Below are 17,233 nucleotides of genomic sequence, written 5' to 3' on the forward strand. Positions count from 1 at the left end.
CCACTCTACATGGGATAGAGAATTTTGGCCAAGAGCAACAAATCTCAGTATAGTTATTTACACTATAGTGTGTATATGAGCTAGAAAAAATACCAATAAACCTAAAATTTGAAGAATACATAAAAGAATTATTTTGAGGAGGGTGGCAGACAACTTTCCTTATTGACTTGTGCTTGATTCAGATCTGATATCAATCTAGAACAGAGGTTTGCAAAGATTTTCTGGAAAGGGCCGAACAGTAAGTATTTGAGGCTTTGTGGGCCTTACGGTCTTCACTACTCCACTTTGCCAAGGTAGCGTGAAAGCAGCCCTGGACAACATGTAAACCAACGAAGTGACTGTTCCTGTAAAACTCGACTTATCAAAACAGGTGGCAGGCCAGATCTGGTCCACAGGTTACAGTTTGCCAACTCCTCAATTAGGCTATTCCTTACCCCTGAAATGCTGCAAACTTGGGAACTTGGTGTTATTATTATTATTACTTAATTCTATACGGGGTAATAGAGTCACGTGAAGACTCTCTCCCTCCTTTTCTCCTGCAGCCGAATTCCTTCCCTCTCTTCATCCCTATAAGTAGTCATTTTTATTATTTCTTTTTCAACATTCTTTATGGAAACGCAAACACATATGAACATATTTTCTTATTTTTCCCTTCTTTTTACATGTTCTACACACTTTCTCCATCTTGATTATTTTTTTTCTAAGCATTTGTCTTCAAGATCTTTCCACGCCAGCTCATAGAGAAATTTTTTCTGGCTTCATAATATTCCATAGGATGGATGTACCATATTAGTTTAATCAATAACCCATTGGTGGGTATTTGGGCTGTGTCCGGTCTTGTGCTGCTACAAACAAGGGTGCAACGAATAGACTTATAAAGAAGTAATTTCTTCCACGTGCCAGTGTGTTGGTTGGAGAAATTATCCTGAGTGAAATTTGGCGTAGGTGTGTCCATTTGTAATTTCAGTAGATAAACTGACCTGCCTACAGGCTTGCATCAATTGCATTCTCACAACAAGTGAGAGGCCCATTTCTCAAGACTCATCAACAGAGTGTAAGAAACTTGGCTTTTTGCCAAAAAGTGAGGTTCAAACTGGTAGTTTTAATTTGCATTTCCCTTACGAGTAAGGCTGAGGGTACTTGATTTTGTATTTAAGGCAATCTTTTTATATCCTCAATGAGGCAGAATTGCCTCACTGATTGTGTATCTTTAAGCGTAATTATTGGAGTAGTATGCTCCAATGTTATGGAAACCATTAACATGTATAGTTTTATTTGCCAGTTGCTCAGAAAACGAGGTCATTCATCTATATTGAATTCATGCAAATCTGTTCTTAAGAAAAATTAAACTCTTCTACTGTTCAATTTAGCGTATCCCCTAGATTATCTATTCTAGATCATGTACTTCATGAAAGTACTTTCAGAGTAATGACGGGATTTTTATGGTGCATTAAGAAACTCAGGTAGAAATTTTCTAAAGATAAAGTAACTGTTAGCAAAAGCTTCCCCAGATAGAAAGGTGGTTGTTTCACTTTGTTTTAGTGTCATGAAGTTTTGTGCCTTCCTGATGTGTAACTGTCTGCTTCTTCCGGAGAGCCTTCTAGGAGCAGACAAGTAAATAGGTCACTTTAGCAAATAATATTTTCTTTCTATCTTTTTTTTTTCTCCCCAAAGCCCCAGTGCATAGTCATGTATCACAGTTGTAAGTCCTTGTAGTTCTCCCATGTGGGATGCCACCACAGCATGGCTTGATGAGCAGTGTGTAGGTCCACGCCCAGGATCTGAACTGGGAACCCGGGGTTGCTGGAGCAGAGCGTGTGAACTTAACCACTACGCCACCAGGCTGGCCCCAATGTTTTCTTTCAATGTATTTCAATCACAGTTGCAGTGATTCTGATGCTGTACTATCACCTATCCTATACGGTTGTGTTTTTTATATATTAATCCAAGCAATGACAGTATCAGTAACTTCATTATATTTGCAAGAGAATTTATTATCTTATGTTCTTATAAAATAAGTCAGACTGAAGTTCAAAGAAGAAGTTTATAAAATATGGAGATGCTATCATTTCCCCCTATAGGTGTCAGGAAAACAGGAAACTTGAAATAGGGACTCTCTCTTGCTTAACAAGAGAATTTAATATAGATTGAGCCTAACAATTTGTGTATACATTTAAAAAAAAAAATCTCCCCACTTCTTTTGATTGTAAACTGTTGATATATCAAATGTTTAATTTTAAAGTTAGTTACAATAAATATCATGTGGAAGAAATGTATTCCACTTAGTAATTACACAAAACAAACTCATTTACTAAGGAATTAGAAGAGATTTTGTTGGTATTAAATTAGTGACACAATGAGGAATGGAGGGTGCATTAACTGGAAGTTATAAAATCAAAAATTACATTATAATTTTGATAATAAAAGCAAAATTAAAAGGAGTTGAAGGGATATATTAATTGTAAAAATATTCTAAGCATCTAAAGCATTGTAAATGCATTTACCATTGGGGTGTTAATTTTACTTCTGATAGCGTGGGTTTCTTAGGCTCTTTCAGTTTTGAAAGAACAGATATATTTGGGTTACTGGGTAATGGAATTTATTGAAAGGATGTACAAAGGAGTCAGAGAGACAGGAAGACATCTCTGCAGCTGCCCACCTAGAACTCATAGAAAACAAGAAGCTATTTTGGAACGCACTGCAATTCTGGTGGCTCAACAAAACTTTGCTAGGCGAATAGCAGGACCTGTCATCTTCTTTGGGCTCAGCAGCTCCCTACGCTGTTCTCTGTCCATATGCTGACTCCACTGTTGTCTTGGTTCCCATTGTAACTGCCTCTCCTGTCTACCCTCTAACTCACTCATACTATTCTTGTTCTCAACAACTCTTTACTCATACTTCCTTATGTCTCCTACTGCTTTGGGGCTTCTGCTTACTGCTCTCTCTTAAACATCTCTCTGCTTCCATGAAAACTTTGCACATCTGTCTTAGATCAGTTTCCCTGGGAGCAGACCCTAAGATGAGATTTTGTGAATTATTAAGGAAGTGCTTCAGGAGAAATCGGTAAGAGGGTGAGAAGGTCAAGGCAAGGGAAGAAGCCCCAGTGAGGATGCAGTCTCAGCTAGGTCCAAGGAGGGTCCTCTGGCCTAATCCCAGTGTGGGAGTAGGGAGTGTAAATTACACCTCTGACGTCCAAACTGGAGGCAAAGACCTGATTCCTGCTCCTACACCTGTCGGTCACTGGTGAAGGGCCGAGGAGATGCATGAGCTTTTAGGTACTTCTGGCTCTCAGGTCATCAGAAGGGAAAGCTTGGGCAAAAGCACGTGCACGTGGTAAAGGGAGATCTGAGGATCTTGGATATGGTTGGAGCGTTGCTGTCAGCATCCCTCTCAGGTTCAAATATGGCTCAGATTGGAGCTCTCTAAGAGAGAAAATGTGATTGGGTCCAGAAGTTACCCTCCTATAATAGGGTGCTCCTATTGGGCTGTTGTACTGGGTCACTCACTCCGTAGGCTACTGGATACTGTAGACCAGGCATATTTCTCTAGTCTTGTCAGTAGTGGCTCCGGTAGTAGGGTCACATGCTACAGTGCGTGGTCACCTATGTATAAAAAGCCTCAGATAGGTGGCTGTGGCTCTGACAGACAGGCTGAGGCTCTTAAAAGAGAGCAGAGTAACTGGCCTGCATCATATATCTTGCGTGGTCTGTGTCAGTATAGATTAGTCTATTTTATTTTAGTTTATTTTCACCTAGATGCATACTTGCTACTTTAACTTTTGTTTTGTTCAAGTGTGTCTTGAAAGTAAGCCACTATCTCTATATCTCAGACCTAATTTTTTAGATGAGCAGGGATTCTAAATAGTAGTTACCATTCATGTACAGGAAAGGGAACAGGTACTTGGTATTTTCTCACTTAATTTCTCAAAATAAGACCCCAATAATACCTACATGAAAACCACCTGGGGTTCTTGTTATAAATGCAGATTCTTGGTCCCCATACCCAGTATGTGGGGGGTATGGCCTAAGAGTCTGCATTTTCAGTAAGCACCCAAGGAAATTTGATTCATGTCAAAGTTTGAGAACCACTGCTTTACAAAGTAGATATTATCCACTTCTTTTTACTGTTAAGGAAATGAAGCTTTAAAAGGCTAATTCACCTGAGGTTTTACAGCTAACACTGAAGGCGTCTCAAAAGTCCATAAAATGAAGTTTCCGTTGACGCTATATTTGCAAGGTGAAAGTTTGCTTGTTTACAAATATGTTTACTATCAACTTGAAGGAAATTTCAAGATGTCTATGACTACATGGTGTCTCTGTGTAGATCATTTCATTTGAGCTAACTGCAGCCTCCCAGTAGTGTGACTACAAAATTATAATTTGAGTTCTTCTACATTCCTGCTAGAAAAAAAGACCTGAGTGCAAAGCGGAGTCAAGGAATTCTGTGAAGCTAGAGGGGAGGGATTGGTAGATGAACCTCCTCAAGAGACTGAGGTGGTGGTTCAGCCATTTTGTTCCAGACACAGAGATAGTGTGTGTTTCATGAAATGCTGAGAAGGTTCAGCACCTTATCCTTGTTCCATGTGATAGGGCCAGGATTGCTGTCCTTTGTGTAGGATAACCTGAGCATGTACATGAAATTTTGAAGTGTTGCTTTTGATCCAAGTGAGAATGCAGGAACTGGATGGGGCTGAAGTGCTGTCATTTCCAACATATAGTGCAGCCCTTGCATGTCAGGACTTGGGTGTGTCGAGAAACGGCCACATTTCTCCAAGAAGGGTGGTTTGAAACACTGGGCAAAGTAATAGCAGCTCTTGACCTGCTTGTAGAAAGATGGAGCATAGTGAAGAAAAATCTGATTTCCCTGTGTTTTATTGCCCATAAAACATTCTTCTAGGGAAAATAACTTGGAGATACCCTAGTAGGTAGCAGGGTCTGATCCTAAACCTTGCATGTTTGAAGCCAGAATCTGTGTTCTTTCTACTAAATTCTTCTTTTACTATATGTGTTGTTATACGCTGAATGTGTCACCTCCAGATTCATATGCCGAAGACTTAACCCCCAATGTGACTGTATTTGGAGATAGGGCCTTTAAGGAGGCGACTGGGGTTAAATGAGGTCATAAGGGTAGGACCTTAATCCAACAGGACCAGTGTCCTTCTAAGAAGAGGAAGAGACATTAGAGATGTGTCTCTCTCCTTTGTGCACAGGAGAATGGCCCTGTGAGGACGCAGGGGGAAAGCAGCCTTTGATGACACAAGGAGAAATCTCACCAGAAACCAATACTTCTGGTGCCCTAATCTTAGACTTCCAGTCTCCAGAGCTGTAAGAAAATAAATTTCTGTTGTTTTAGCAACCCAGTTTGTAGTGTTCTGTTGTGGTACCCCGAGCTGACTAAGACATGTGTACTGAGAACAACCTAGATGATCAATACATTTTTCTTTTAGTGACTTTCCTTGCTCTAGCATATTCATAAAAACTTTTGAAATTCCACCATCTTAAACTTATGAGATTCAACTAGACCAAATGCAAGAAACTTACTAACACATATATCTCATTTACTTAAGAAACCCAGGAACACTAGAAGTACCCAGAAGGCTTATGATTTGAATTCTTATTTTACCTATATTCTAAATATATTAGCATACAGCAAACATTATATTTAATTTTTATGTACATACTTTAAATGAATTTGAAGACCACACCCATAACATTTTGGCTATAGAGAATCTAGTTTAACCCTCATTTTATAGATAACTGAGAAGTCCGGAAAGGCTAAGTGACTTGTGAAAGATGCATAACTTATTAGTGGCCAAATCAGTATTAGAATCCAGTTCTAGTAACTGCTGGTATATTTTCAATGCCTTCCAATTCACCACACTAGGTACTATATTACAAAGGTAATAAATTTGACCACAAAATATGTTTTAAATTCGCAAGATAATACAGATTATCAGAGACAGAATACTTACCACCTTAACATTTGGAAAGGAAAGTGTTATTTTGGGCATTACTTTTTAACAAGAATTTTGGGTTGCATTAGGCAGCTACTGATACAATAATGCTGTATAACAAATAACTCCAAAACTTAGTGGCGTAACACAAGCGTTTATTTTCACCCATGGGCCTGTGAACAGTCTGATTCTGTGGGGCTCAGCTGATATCAGTGTGGCTCAGCTTCAGGTGTGGGGAGGGTTGAGGTCTCCTCCATGTGTCTCTTCAATTTCCTTGGACCCAGTTGCTATTCAGACCTGCTCTTCTCAGGGCAGATGGCAGAAGCTCAAGAATCAAGCCAAATCATGCAAACACATTTAAATCCACTGTTTGGTAATGTCTGCTTATATTTCATTAACCAAAATACATCCTGTGACCAAGTCCAACATCAATGGGGAGGGCCTGTATACATCACCAGCTCTCCTGGGAATCATTGCAAAGTCTCACTGGCAAAGAATATGAGTGTGTAATCCTGTTACAAGAGAATGACGAATTGAAAACAATAATCTAATCTATGAAAAATATCACTTGTGGTTCCTGCTTATTAGAATATAGTTTGTAAAATGTACTTTATATAATTCCATGCAGCAAATTTATGAGCCAAAAGTAAAAATAAATTTCAATATGCTTTACACATTTTCTTAAGACAAGGAAAGATAGTATTAATTAAAAGTTCTATATTTCTTGAGCAAAATATATGTTTCCTCTGAAGAGTATCTGTTTTACTTACATGCAACGCTTTGTTTAAATGAGAAAAAAAGAGATATATTCTGGTTGTAAACTCGTCATTTTGGAAAAATTTTAATTATGTGAGGAGTTTTAATGTTTAGAGTGTGTAAACCTAACTTTGTTTACCTAGTCATAGACACAACTGTTAGTTAAAAGAGAGTTCTGAATCCAAGAGTGTAGAATTTAGAGGCAATAAAATAGAGGCCAATACAGAATCCAGGAAGAATGACAGAGAAAAAGCTTTGTAGAGCCCCAGGAATGGGAAGGAATCCTATATAGACTCGTGTCATCCATATTTTAATCCCATCTAGTCAGAATTGGGCACTTTCCTTTTAGGCTACCCAAGTGTCATTTCTGACCAAAATCTCATTTTAAACAGGATTAAGAAAAAAGATAATTTATTAATTCACTAAAGTGAAGGTCCCAGGGTTTGTTTTGGTTTCAGGTACAGCTTGATCAGGGGCTCAAACAATGTCACTAGGCCCTCATTTCTCTATCACAACATCAACTTGGTACCATTCGTTTCCATGTTGGGTTCGTTCCCAGACAGCCTTTTCCCTTGTAGTTCAAGATAGATACCATATCTCCAAATATTTCAACATCTCACATTCAAATGAGAAAAGAATGATATGATCTTTTGTTTCAGGATACCCAGCATTCACACTGTATTGCAGTTGCTCTGAGATGACAGTGTCCCCATCCTTGAACCAATCATTGTAGCCAGGGAATTGTGATAATTGCCTTAGACTCAAGTCACATGTTCCATTCTGGAGCTTGATTCTGGACCCCCACCTGAAGCATGTTGGTTGAGAATGGGGGAAGAGAAGGTCTCCCATGGGAAATGGGGTTACAGTTAACAAAAGACAGTAATGTGGATGCTGAGTGCCAAAACAAGAGATATTCATAAAATAGGTGCACATTATAATCCCATTTCTGTGTTGTATTGGAAATATTCTTTAGCTGTTTTATAGTTATATGCAATTTATAGGAATCTAGTAATAAGCTCTGCTAGGAAAATGTCCTTCATGTTCTATACACTATGTCACTTGAGCTTTCCTGTCACCTTTATGTAGTGTAATACTGAATAATTACAATAACTACCATTTACTGAGCATCTCCTATGTGCCAAGCACACTGAGAGCTCTCATTTAATCCTCAAGTCAACTCTGCCAAGAAAGCATTGGTGTTCACGTTTTTAAAATAAAGAAATAAGGTGCAGAGAGGTCAAACACCTTTTCTATGAATGCATAAAAAACCTGGTAAAACTTGTAGACTGTATTAGATAATATTAGAAATGAATTAGCCTTAACTCTCAGTGGCTTAATACAGCTCAGGTTTATTTCTCACTCATGGTTCACATCCAAGTGGGCTTGTGGGGGGTTCTCTTCTGTATGATTGCTCACAGACCTAGCCTGACTGAGGCTTTACCATCATATAGTTATAGCATCTGGACCAAGTGGCTTCCTCCATCGCCAAGGCAGACGAACACGGGACTGAAGAATTAAAATTTTCAGTGCAGAAGTGGCCTCTATCACTTCTACTCACACCCAATGGACAGAACTAGTGACATGGCCTTAACAATTACTAGTGGCCTAGAAAATGTAGTGGAGCACTTGGATATCCAGAGAGCAGCAAATATCACTAGTACAGAGGCAATCCCAGACATTTCTGACTATAAAATAGGTATTCTGTCCATTAGACCCCAATTTCTTTTGGGTTTAGCTAGACTTTTTGTCTAGCTACCTTTTATTTCATTGTTTTAAAGTACCAGTTGTTAAAGATTTCCCTTATAGAAAATGTAGAAAACAGCATAATAGTCACAGTAACCTGGTGATTAAGAGCATGAGCCTTAGAACCAGACTCCCTGAATTTGTATCCTGGCTCTTTTTACTTGCTGTGTGCCGTTGGGTGAGTTATTCGACCTCTCTGTGTCTCAGTTTTGTCCATCTGTTAAAGGGAATAAAATGATGTTCGCAATAGGGTCTGCATAACAGGGTTTTCAAGATTAAATGAGTTCATTAAAATAAAGCATGAGGACAGTGAGTGCTTAATAAATCTTGTAATTATTATTGCTGAACCACTTAGTTTTTCACTGAGAAAAACTGTTTCTCAGCTGCAAGATGTAACTTCAGAAAGAAAATGTGGAAACGTGTGCACTGGGTCACAAAGGCAACCACATGAGAGGGAATAACAGTGCAAACCTCAAACCACTATTGGAAAAACAACTCAAAGGTCATGTTCAGTTGAAATTGGTTGAGCAGTGTGGTCGTCTTTATCGGCGAAAGCAAGTGCGTGTGCAGGCATTTGTGTGCAAGGTACAAAATGTAAAGCAGCAAGATATTTGACAAGCCACACGTGAAATTCAATCTTGGTAGTCCCTCCTCATGTATCCTGTACATAATGTAATATATTTGGACACAGTCTTGTATATTCATGAACTGAGAAGTAAAACCTAAACTAAAAATACAGATTTTATTTAACCTACTCTCGTTTCACACATACACACAAAAAGAAATATATTCAATCTCTTCTTGGCTACTGGGCCTGAAAACATTCGACTTAGGTAAATGTATTTTAAGAATCCCAATTCTTCTTGAACTCTTATTCCTTCTTTGCTAGACAGTGCCTCTGGGGAATGTGATTTCTCAGTGCCTCTGCGTAGGATTCCTGGGCGCCGTTAACTCCTCACTCCCTCCCCCAGGGATGTAGGACTGAATACCAGCTACCAGCAGGTTGTCTAACCTGCCCAGGCAGCCTTCTCCCACCTGCCGGCATCTACTGGACACAGGCAACTCTATTTCATTCCAACATTGAGAACCCCACCAAATATTTGTGAGAATAAAGTCTTGTTCACGTATGCCAATAAATCTGAACCATTACATTGATTTCTGCTTGAATTCAAGTTTTTGCTTCTCTGAATTGAAAGCACTCATTAAGCCCATGTGTTCACAAGCTTAGTATGTCACCAAGATCAGAAAAACCCTCAAGACTCTGAGTGCACTTTAAAATTTACTTTAAAAAACTAAGTAATCTTGAAATAAGAAATTCAAATATCTACGTATACTATTTAACAAAAAATAATAAACGGTTAATAGTAGCTTCTATGAGCATGATAAGGGCCTTAATTTAGTTTTCCTCTATTTTTCGCTGTTCATCTTTGTGCCCTTTAAATAAGAGTGATTTATTTCACAATTTAAACATAATTATGGTTTTGTGCCTCTGCCTTAGTACTAGGGGATGCCTTGTTCTAGATCTACTTCAAAAGAAGGTTTTATGATTTCAGAGGAATAGTGAAGCGTATTGAAGTTAAGAAGTATCTAAGTACAGATTATATAGCAGACACTGACCAAATATTGTTGACATTAAGATCTGTGGAGGAATTCATAATGCTCAGGACAGGCAGCAAGAAATAACCCTGAGAGCTCCCAATATGTTTAGGAGGCTTTTAACTCTACAGATAGGATAAATGTAAGGAATTTATTCAATTAATATTTATGCCCCTCTCAACCAGACACAGGACATTTTCTCCAAGTCAATGGCACATTTATTATTCTAGTTTTCTTTGGGATCCAGGTGGAGCTATTTATTTTCCAAACAATAGCCTATAAAAATGCACTCTGTTCTTTAATAACTGTTTCTGGCTCTCCACATTCATTTCCTTTGCCAAGTCATATCCTGATCTACATTTTAAAAAGTGGTTACAAACTTCCTTTGAAGTTATAAAACCCTCTAGAGGTCAAGAAGGTACAACATCTTGGGCACATTTTACTCCGGGCTGAGATTCTGCTGGAAAGATTTGAGTAGAGGGAAGTGATGAATTCTGGATGGTGTCTAAACATTGCACAACTAAAATTTTGAAGGGATAGGAGTAGGTTTTATGTGTTCTCTAGAGTATTAAAAAACAGTAACACATCAGGAAGCCCCCTTGTTTCTCTTATACTGATGGTTCCTGTTTAACCTTCCTTAGAAATTCCAAACCACTTGAGGAAGAGATGATGAGGGGAGAGAAAAGAGGTGTGGAAGGAGAAGAAAGAAAGTAACACCGTTATGAGACACTCTGTTGGAGAGACAGAAGCAAGACAGATTTCTAGAGAGTACGGAGAGTGGGGGGAAAGATCTTTTATATAAATATTGTTTTCAATTAAAAGTAACTAAGAATCTAACTATAGCAAAACATAGCTGTGAGATATCAAATGATTGAAAATAAGAAATTTGTGTGCTAAGGGAAGAAATGCTGCTCAGGTGTTGACGTGAACAGACAAGCTTGGGCAAGAGGGAAAGCTGGGCCTCAGATAAGTAGACAGGTAGTGTCAAATTGTCCATAGTTTTCTTTTCCATCTTGATGAACATTTTGTTATTTTTATGCTATTGCTAACCAACAAAATCAAGGCTTATTTTTCACAAGTTCTATAGCTGATTTGTGTACTCTCAAATTTATTTGTGTTTACTTTTTAACTTTTTATTTGAAAATTCTAGATGTGTAGCAGAGTTTCCAAATACTCTTTAGTCAGCTTCCCCTAATGCCAGCTTCCTATATAATCCTAGTACAATGATTAAAACTAAGAAATTAACATTGGTACTTGACTATTAATTAAACTACAGACTCTATTTGGATTTCACAAGTTTTTCCATTAATGTCCTTTTTGTGTGCTAGGATCCCACGTTGCTTTTAGTTGTTTTATTACTTATTGTTATGGACTGAATATTTATGTCCCCACAAATTCATATGTTGAAATCTAATCCCCAATATCATGGTATTTGGAGGTGGGGCCTTTGGGAGGTAATTAGGTCATGAGGGTGGAGACCTCATGAATGATATTACAAGAAGAGGCCAGAGAGCTACCTTGCTCTCTTTCCACTACGTGAGGATGCAACATGAAGTCAGCCATCTACAACAGGAAGAAGGTTCTCACCAGAACCGGACCATGCTGGCACCATTATCTGGGACTTCCAGCTCCCAGAACGGTGAGAAATAAATTTCTGTTGCTGATAAACTGTCCAGTTTGTGGTATTTTGTTCTAGCAGCTCTAGCTGATTATCTACTGCTGCATAACAGATTGCCACGACCATAGCAGCTTAAAACAACACATTAATTATCTCGTAGTTTCTGTGGGTTAGGAGTTTGGGCTCAGCTTCTCTGGATCCTTTACTTAGGGTCTCACAAGGTTGCAATCAAGGTATCAGCTGGGCTACAGTCTCATGTGGAGGCCAGCCTGGGAAGGAGCCACTTCTAAGAATCAGGTGTTGGCAAATTCATTCCCTTGAAGCAGTAGGACTGAGGGCCCTGGCTTCTCGCTGGCTGTTGCCTGGAAGCTACTCTTAGCCCAGAGAGGCTGCCCTCAGCTCCTTGCTGGTGGGCCTCCCTCCCAAAATGACCGGTTACTTCTGCAAAGGCAGCTAGGAAGAGAGATCCCTTGAGCGAGTCTATCAGCAATATGTATTCTTACATAATATAACATAATTACAGAAATGACACGCCATCACCTTTGCCATATTCTCTTGGTTAGAAACAAGTCAAGGGGAGGGGATTACACAAGGGCATGACCACCAGGGGCTGGGGATCATGACTGGCCCTGTAGACTCTATCCGGCACAGCTGTCATGTCTCCTGAAATCTGTGACAGTTACTCAGTCTTCTTGTCCTTCATACCCTGGACACTTTTGAAGAATACTGATCATTTATTTTATCGATTTGCGTACTTTAAACTATTGTGTTTATAATAGCTATTAAAAACTTTTTCTTAGAAAATCGTAGGCACATTTGTATCATTTGCCCTCCCCCAGACGCTATGCTACTGAATAGTAATGTGTCTCTTGTATCTGTCTCTTTGTTTTTATTTCCTGAGAGATGTTGGAAAAGAGACCATATCAAGCATGAGACCATGTTAAAAAGTAATGGATTATGTATCATATGTTGCGAGCCCAGAAGAGTGATCACATCTTTGATAGAAATCAGAAAATTAGGAAAAAAATCTGGCTTGGGAAGCATAGTGAACATTTGTTGTTTCCCCTCTGGGAAACCTCCCCAGCTCTCAGTCTGTGCAATTCAGATGGAGAGGACTCCACTCTTAGCTCTAGCAGTGGGCACATCTGTTAAACCCATGAGAGCCCCACGCCACAGTGATTGGTGCAGGGATTGGCCCGTTAGCCCATCAGAGCCACTGAGATGCTCGAATGAAATTCTTTCTGGAGTTACTGAGAAAGAGGCAGGCATGGTATGCCACAGGACTTTACCTCATAGGATATAAGCTTGGAACTGTAGAAAGCATTCTGCTATGTATATTAATTAATGTTAGGTTTTGCTATGAGACAGAAAATCCAAGTTTACAATAGTTTAAACAAGATAGGAATGTCTTTTTTCTCACATAAATGAAGTCTTGAGGTATGCAATTCAGGGCTGTGTTGTGGCTCCAAGGTCGTCAGAGAGTGGTGTCTTTCTCTCTTGCTCTGTTGTCCTTGATAACATGGCTCTACCTGATGGTCCCAGATGGCTGCTAGAGCTTCCAGGTTGTAGGGAGGAGGAGGGAGTGAAAAGGGATCCTTCAAGGACACTTTCTGGAAATTGCTCATGACACTTCTACTTGTATCCCATTGGCCAGACTTAGTCATGCTACTATGGTTAACTGCAATAGAGGAATGGAAACGTAGTCTTTATCTCAGGAAGCTGTGTGCCCAGCTGCAAGTTAGAGGTTTTATTACAAAGGAGTAAGGGGAAAACAGCAATGGGAGGACAATGAGGTTTCTCTGCTGTATCTCCAAGAAAGGAGAGCCTGACTGAGAATAGAGCCTGTCCTGAAGGAGCAGAGTTGAAAGATGAAAATAAATCACTCTTGCCCCAATTATAGCTTTGAACCTCTGGATCAAGCTGCACCTGAAGCCAAACTACCCCTGCTACTTAAGCTAATAATCTTCCTTCCTACCCACCTCCTTACTTTCTTCCTTCCTTCTTTCCTGTCTTCTTCTTCTACTACTTTTTTTTTTTTTTGCAACTGAAAAAAATCTTGATTGGTACAGAAAGGAGGATTCTCCCAAAGACCATACAAGGTCATCTTTATTCCTTTGTCCTTTCAAGCTCTCCATTCCCCTCATAATTGCTCAGAATGGCAACTGAGTTTTCCCTTTGATCTCCTGGAGTCCAAATTATGCATCTACATGCTCCATTTCCTTTCAGCCTAAAGGAGAGGAAACTTACTTGTGTTTCTTAGAACTTGCCTTCTTGCATTTGATTAAAAATTTAAAAAATATGTTGGCTTGTAAATCTCTACTAAGACTCTTAAGCTGGAATTCTCAGCCCTACCTAGTCTAGGTATATTTATTTATCTTTAGCAAATGCTTCCTGGAATTCTTTTGCTATTCAGTAAAAACTCTGTCAAATAGCTTGGCTGCATACCCACCTTAGTTATGACTTTTATTAACATTAACAGCGTCTGTGGGAATTAGAGCTTAATGGATTTCTTTCTGTTGATCTGTGAATCCTGCCATAATAGGTCTCACTTTAAAGGGTTCCAAACAGTTGGTCAGCAATACAGCCTTTTTTTTTTTTTTTTTGAAGTAACTTTGCTAATAGAACCAATTTGCCTAGCCTGTTTTCTTGGCATCTTTTTTCTGGGTCTTTCTTTTGAAGCAGAAGATACAAAACATTAGGTTTGGAAGTTTTCCTATCAGATTCTGAAAGCACGGTTTTCACTTAAATTATTATGCTTCTCTGTACCTTCTTATATCACTAAAGTGATTAGGAGTGTCTACCAACTGCAATTCTCAGGCTATGAAATTTGGCTTTTTGAATTTAAATTATGCCGCAGCACCATATGGCAGAGGAGAAAGGAGTGCTCAATTTCTTATCTAACAGAGAGTTCCTCTCAAGCAAGGGAAATTGCCGTCACAGTCCAAGTTTCATCGGCTCTCTGAGGTTTAGCATTGCCTACTGCCTCCCAAAGCGCCTATGTACAGGATTTCCTTAAGCCACTGCGAGAAAAGTTGCTACAACCATCAGAGATGGGGAGAATCCATCTGGGGCAACTACTGCCCATCTTTCCACAACTGGATGCTGAGGCAGCCATGAGTACAAAGTTCTGGAAATGGGAGAATTCTGGGTGTCTTTCACTTATATGTATTCTTTAAAATTTATTTAACTTGAGGCAGAGCCACGTTACAGAACATCATTCATTCCCCCCAGGGCATGATAAGCAGTTGCTACCAGCCTAGTGCAATTATGCTCGGGAGCACCATGGAGACTCCTAAAGCTTCTGAAGCACAAGGTCAAATTCTACAAATGTCCAGGTATGCGGGGGCGGGGGGGGGGGTGGATGCTACTAATTTATGATTATGGGGACTAACTCTGCGAGTCTGTCACAAATTAATGGAACTCAGGGAGCTACACATCCTCTTCAGAATTATAAATGGGATCCTGACATTTTAGACTCTCTGCCATTGTGGTGACTGAGTATCCTTCCTCTCACATGACATTGGGCGACACCTTACTGCCTAATGAGATGGCAAACTCCTGCTTGCCTTCTCTCAAGTTGGCGTCAGGACAATTCAGAAAGAGCCAGCATACCCAGGGTTGGTGATCTCTCTTGTCTTGCTTGTGCATGAATTAAGCAGTTTCCTCTCATAGAATCATGGTACTGGATATCTCCTTTTGACCTCCAGATCCTCTCTCCACCATGCCCTCTGCCTCTGGTGGCTGACCTGGATGGGTGACATCGACAGGGACCCTGCCCTCTGTCTTCTGTTTGGGGTTGTCCAATGGTGAGTACTGGCAGGTGACGCTGGGATATTTATTCCCCTGGCATCCTCTCTGTGGGGTCACCAGTGCTAACACACTGACACAGCTCTTGCGAGGTGGTCCTCTCCTCCCTGTTCTCTCTCTGTGATTTCTGGTAACTTTTCTCACTCCCTACCCCTTCAGGCTCTGAGCTTCCTCCTGCTGTCCCTAGTCCTGCATACTACATTATCCATTGTGGTTTCCCTAATCCTGCCCACACTTTTACAAATAATCCATTTCTTAAACTCTCCTCGAATCATTCAGTTTCAGCGTATCTTGTGTTTCTTGCTGGAACCCTAAGTGATAAAACAGCTTTGTCCTGATTTGCCCATTTTCCTTTCTGCGTCTTTCACATGCCCTGAGTCTAATAGTCTTTCCTTTGAAGTGCCTATAAAAGACTACCAATTGGTTTGCTCATACTTATGTACTTCATGCACTTAGGCCAGCGTAGTTTCCAGAAAGGTGTGATGCTGCTGTTTGCTGTTTTGGCCCCAGTCCTGACTTGCCTCTGTCCAACTAAAATGTACTGTATCTTTAGGTCACCCACACAACCTTTTAAGAAGTTGGGGAAAACCTTCAAACTTGCTATTCTCTGTCATAAGGACAATCTCTAAAAATGGATTTTATTGAATTCAGTCTTTTAAAATTGAATTTGATTGAACCTGTTTGGCATGGATATAACCTCAGAAATATAATATGTAATTGCTGGGTGACATTGAAGTATCTACTATTTTGGTTAGCATAGATTTCACTTTCATTCTTTTGAGATAATTGTCTTCTTATATAAGATGGATAATTTCTTTTCTTAGGTACCCATTGCCCTACAAGAAAAAAATGGCGACAAGAAAAAAAAAAGAGAATGTATTACACTTGTGATAAAAAATGATCCTGATTTGGATGTTAATTTCTAGGCTATTCAAAATCAGGATAGGTTATTCAAGACTAAATTAGACACTACACAATTTTTAGTACAAGTGAAGTATATGGTGCCTTAAAATAGTGGTAAAAGTGTTTCGAATCCCAGGTATTCTGATGATGGCTTTAGGCCGGACTAATTTTTACCCAAATGGAAAAAGGAGATGTAGATATCAATGCCCAATTCACCTCCCTCTGGCGCCTCACTGAGGTCACCTGCAGCTTCAGTGGAGAATTGGGATACTTACAAACCAGCTCCCTCCCTCCTGCGTCTCTCGGCCAGGCCAGTGGGATTGTGCTGGGCTTGTGCGAGGAGGATGCCCACAGTGCCTGGGATTTAGTGCTCCAGTAGTAACCACCAACCACTTAGGGACAGGAGTTGGAGGATAAATATCCACATTTCCTCACCTCTTTGGCAGAAGGGACAATTCTGAGATGGGTTCTATGAGGTGCTCAGTGGGGCCCCAGCAGGACTTTGGCCCTGCTGCCGCAGCAGTAATAAGCTCATGAACACACCCTTGATTGGTTTCCCTCTCTTTCCTGTCTCCCTTCCCTACTGTCTCACTATACTTCCTGTGATCACCTCCCAAATAAACTACTTGCACCAAATTCTTGTCTCAGGGACTTTTGAGAGAGCCCACTTAGGATGGGAGACTCTAGAAGGACAATGGAAGAGGAGAAATACAGAATGATAGATCGCAACATTCTAAGCTTCAAGAGAATAGCGTCTTTTATGTTCTTCTGAATCATCTCTGTCTTTAGAATCCAAACTGTTGAGAACACTGGCTGTTTCTAATCAACTCTATAAATCTGTACAATCTATGTGTGCA

Source organism: Equus przewalskii, chromosome 15, assembly GCF_037783145.1.
Source record: "Equus przewalskii isolate Varuska chromosome 15, EquPr2, whole genome shotgun sequence".
In the NCBI taxonomy this organism is placed as follows: Eukaryota; Metazoa; Chordata; class Mammalia; order Perissodactyla; family Equidae; genus Equus; species Equus przewalskii.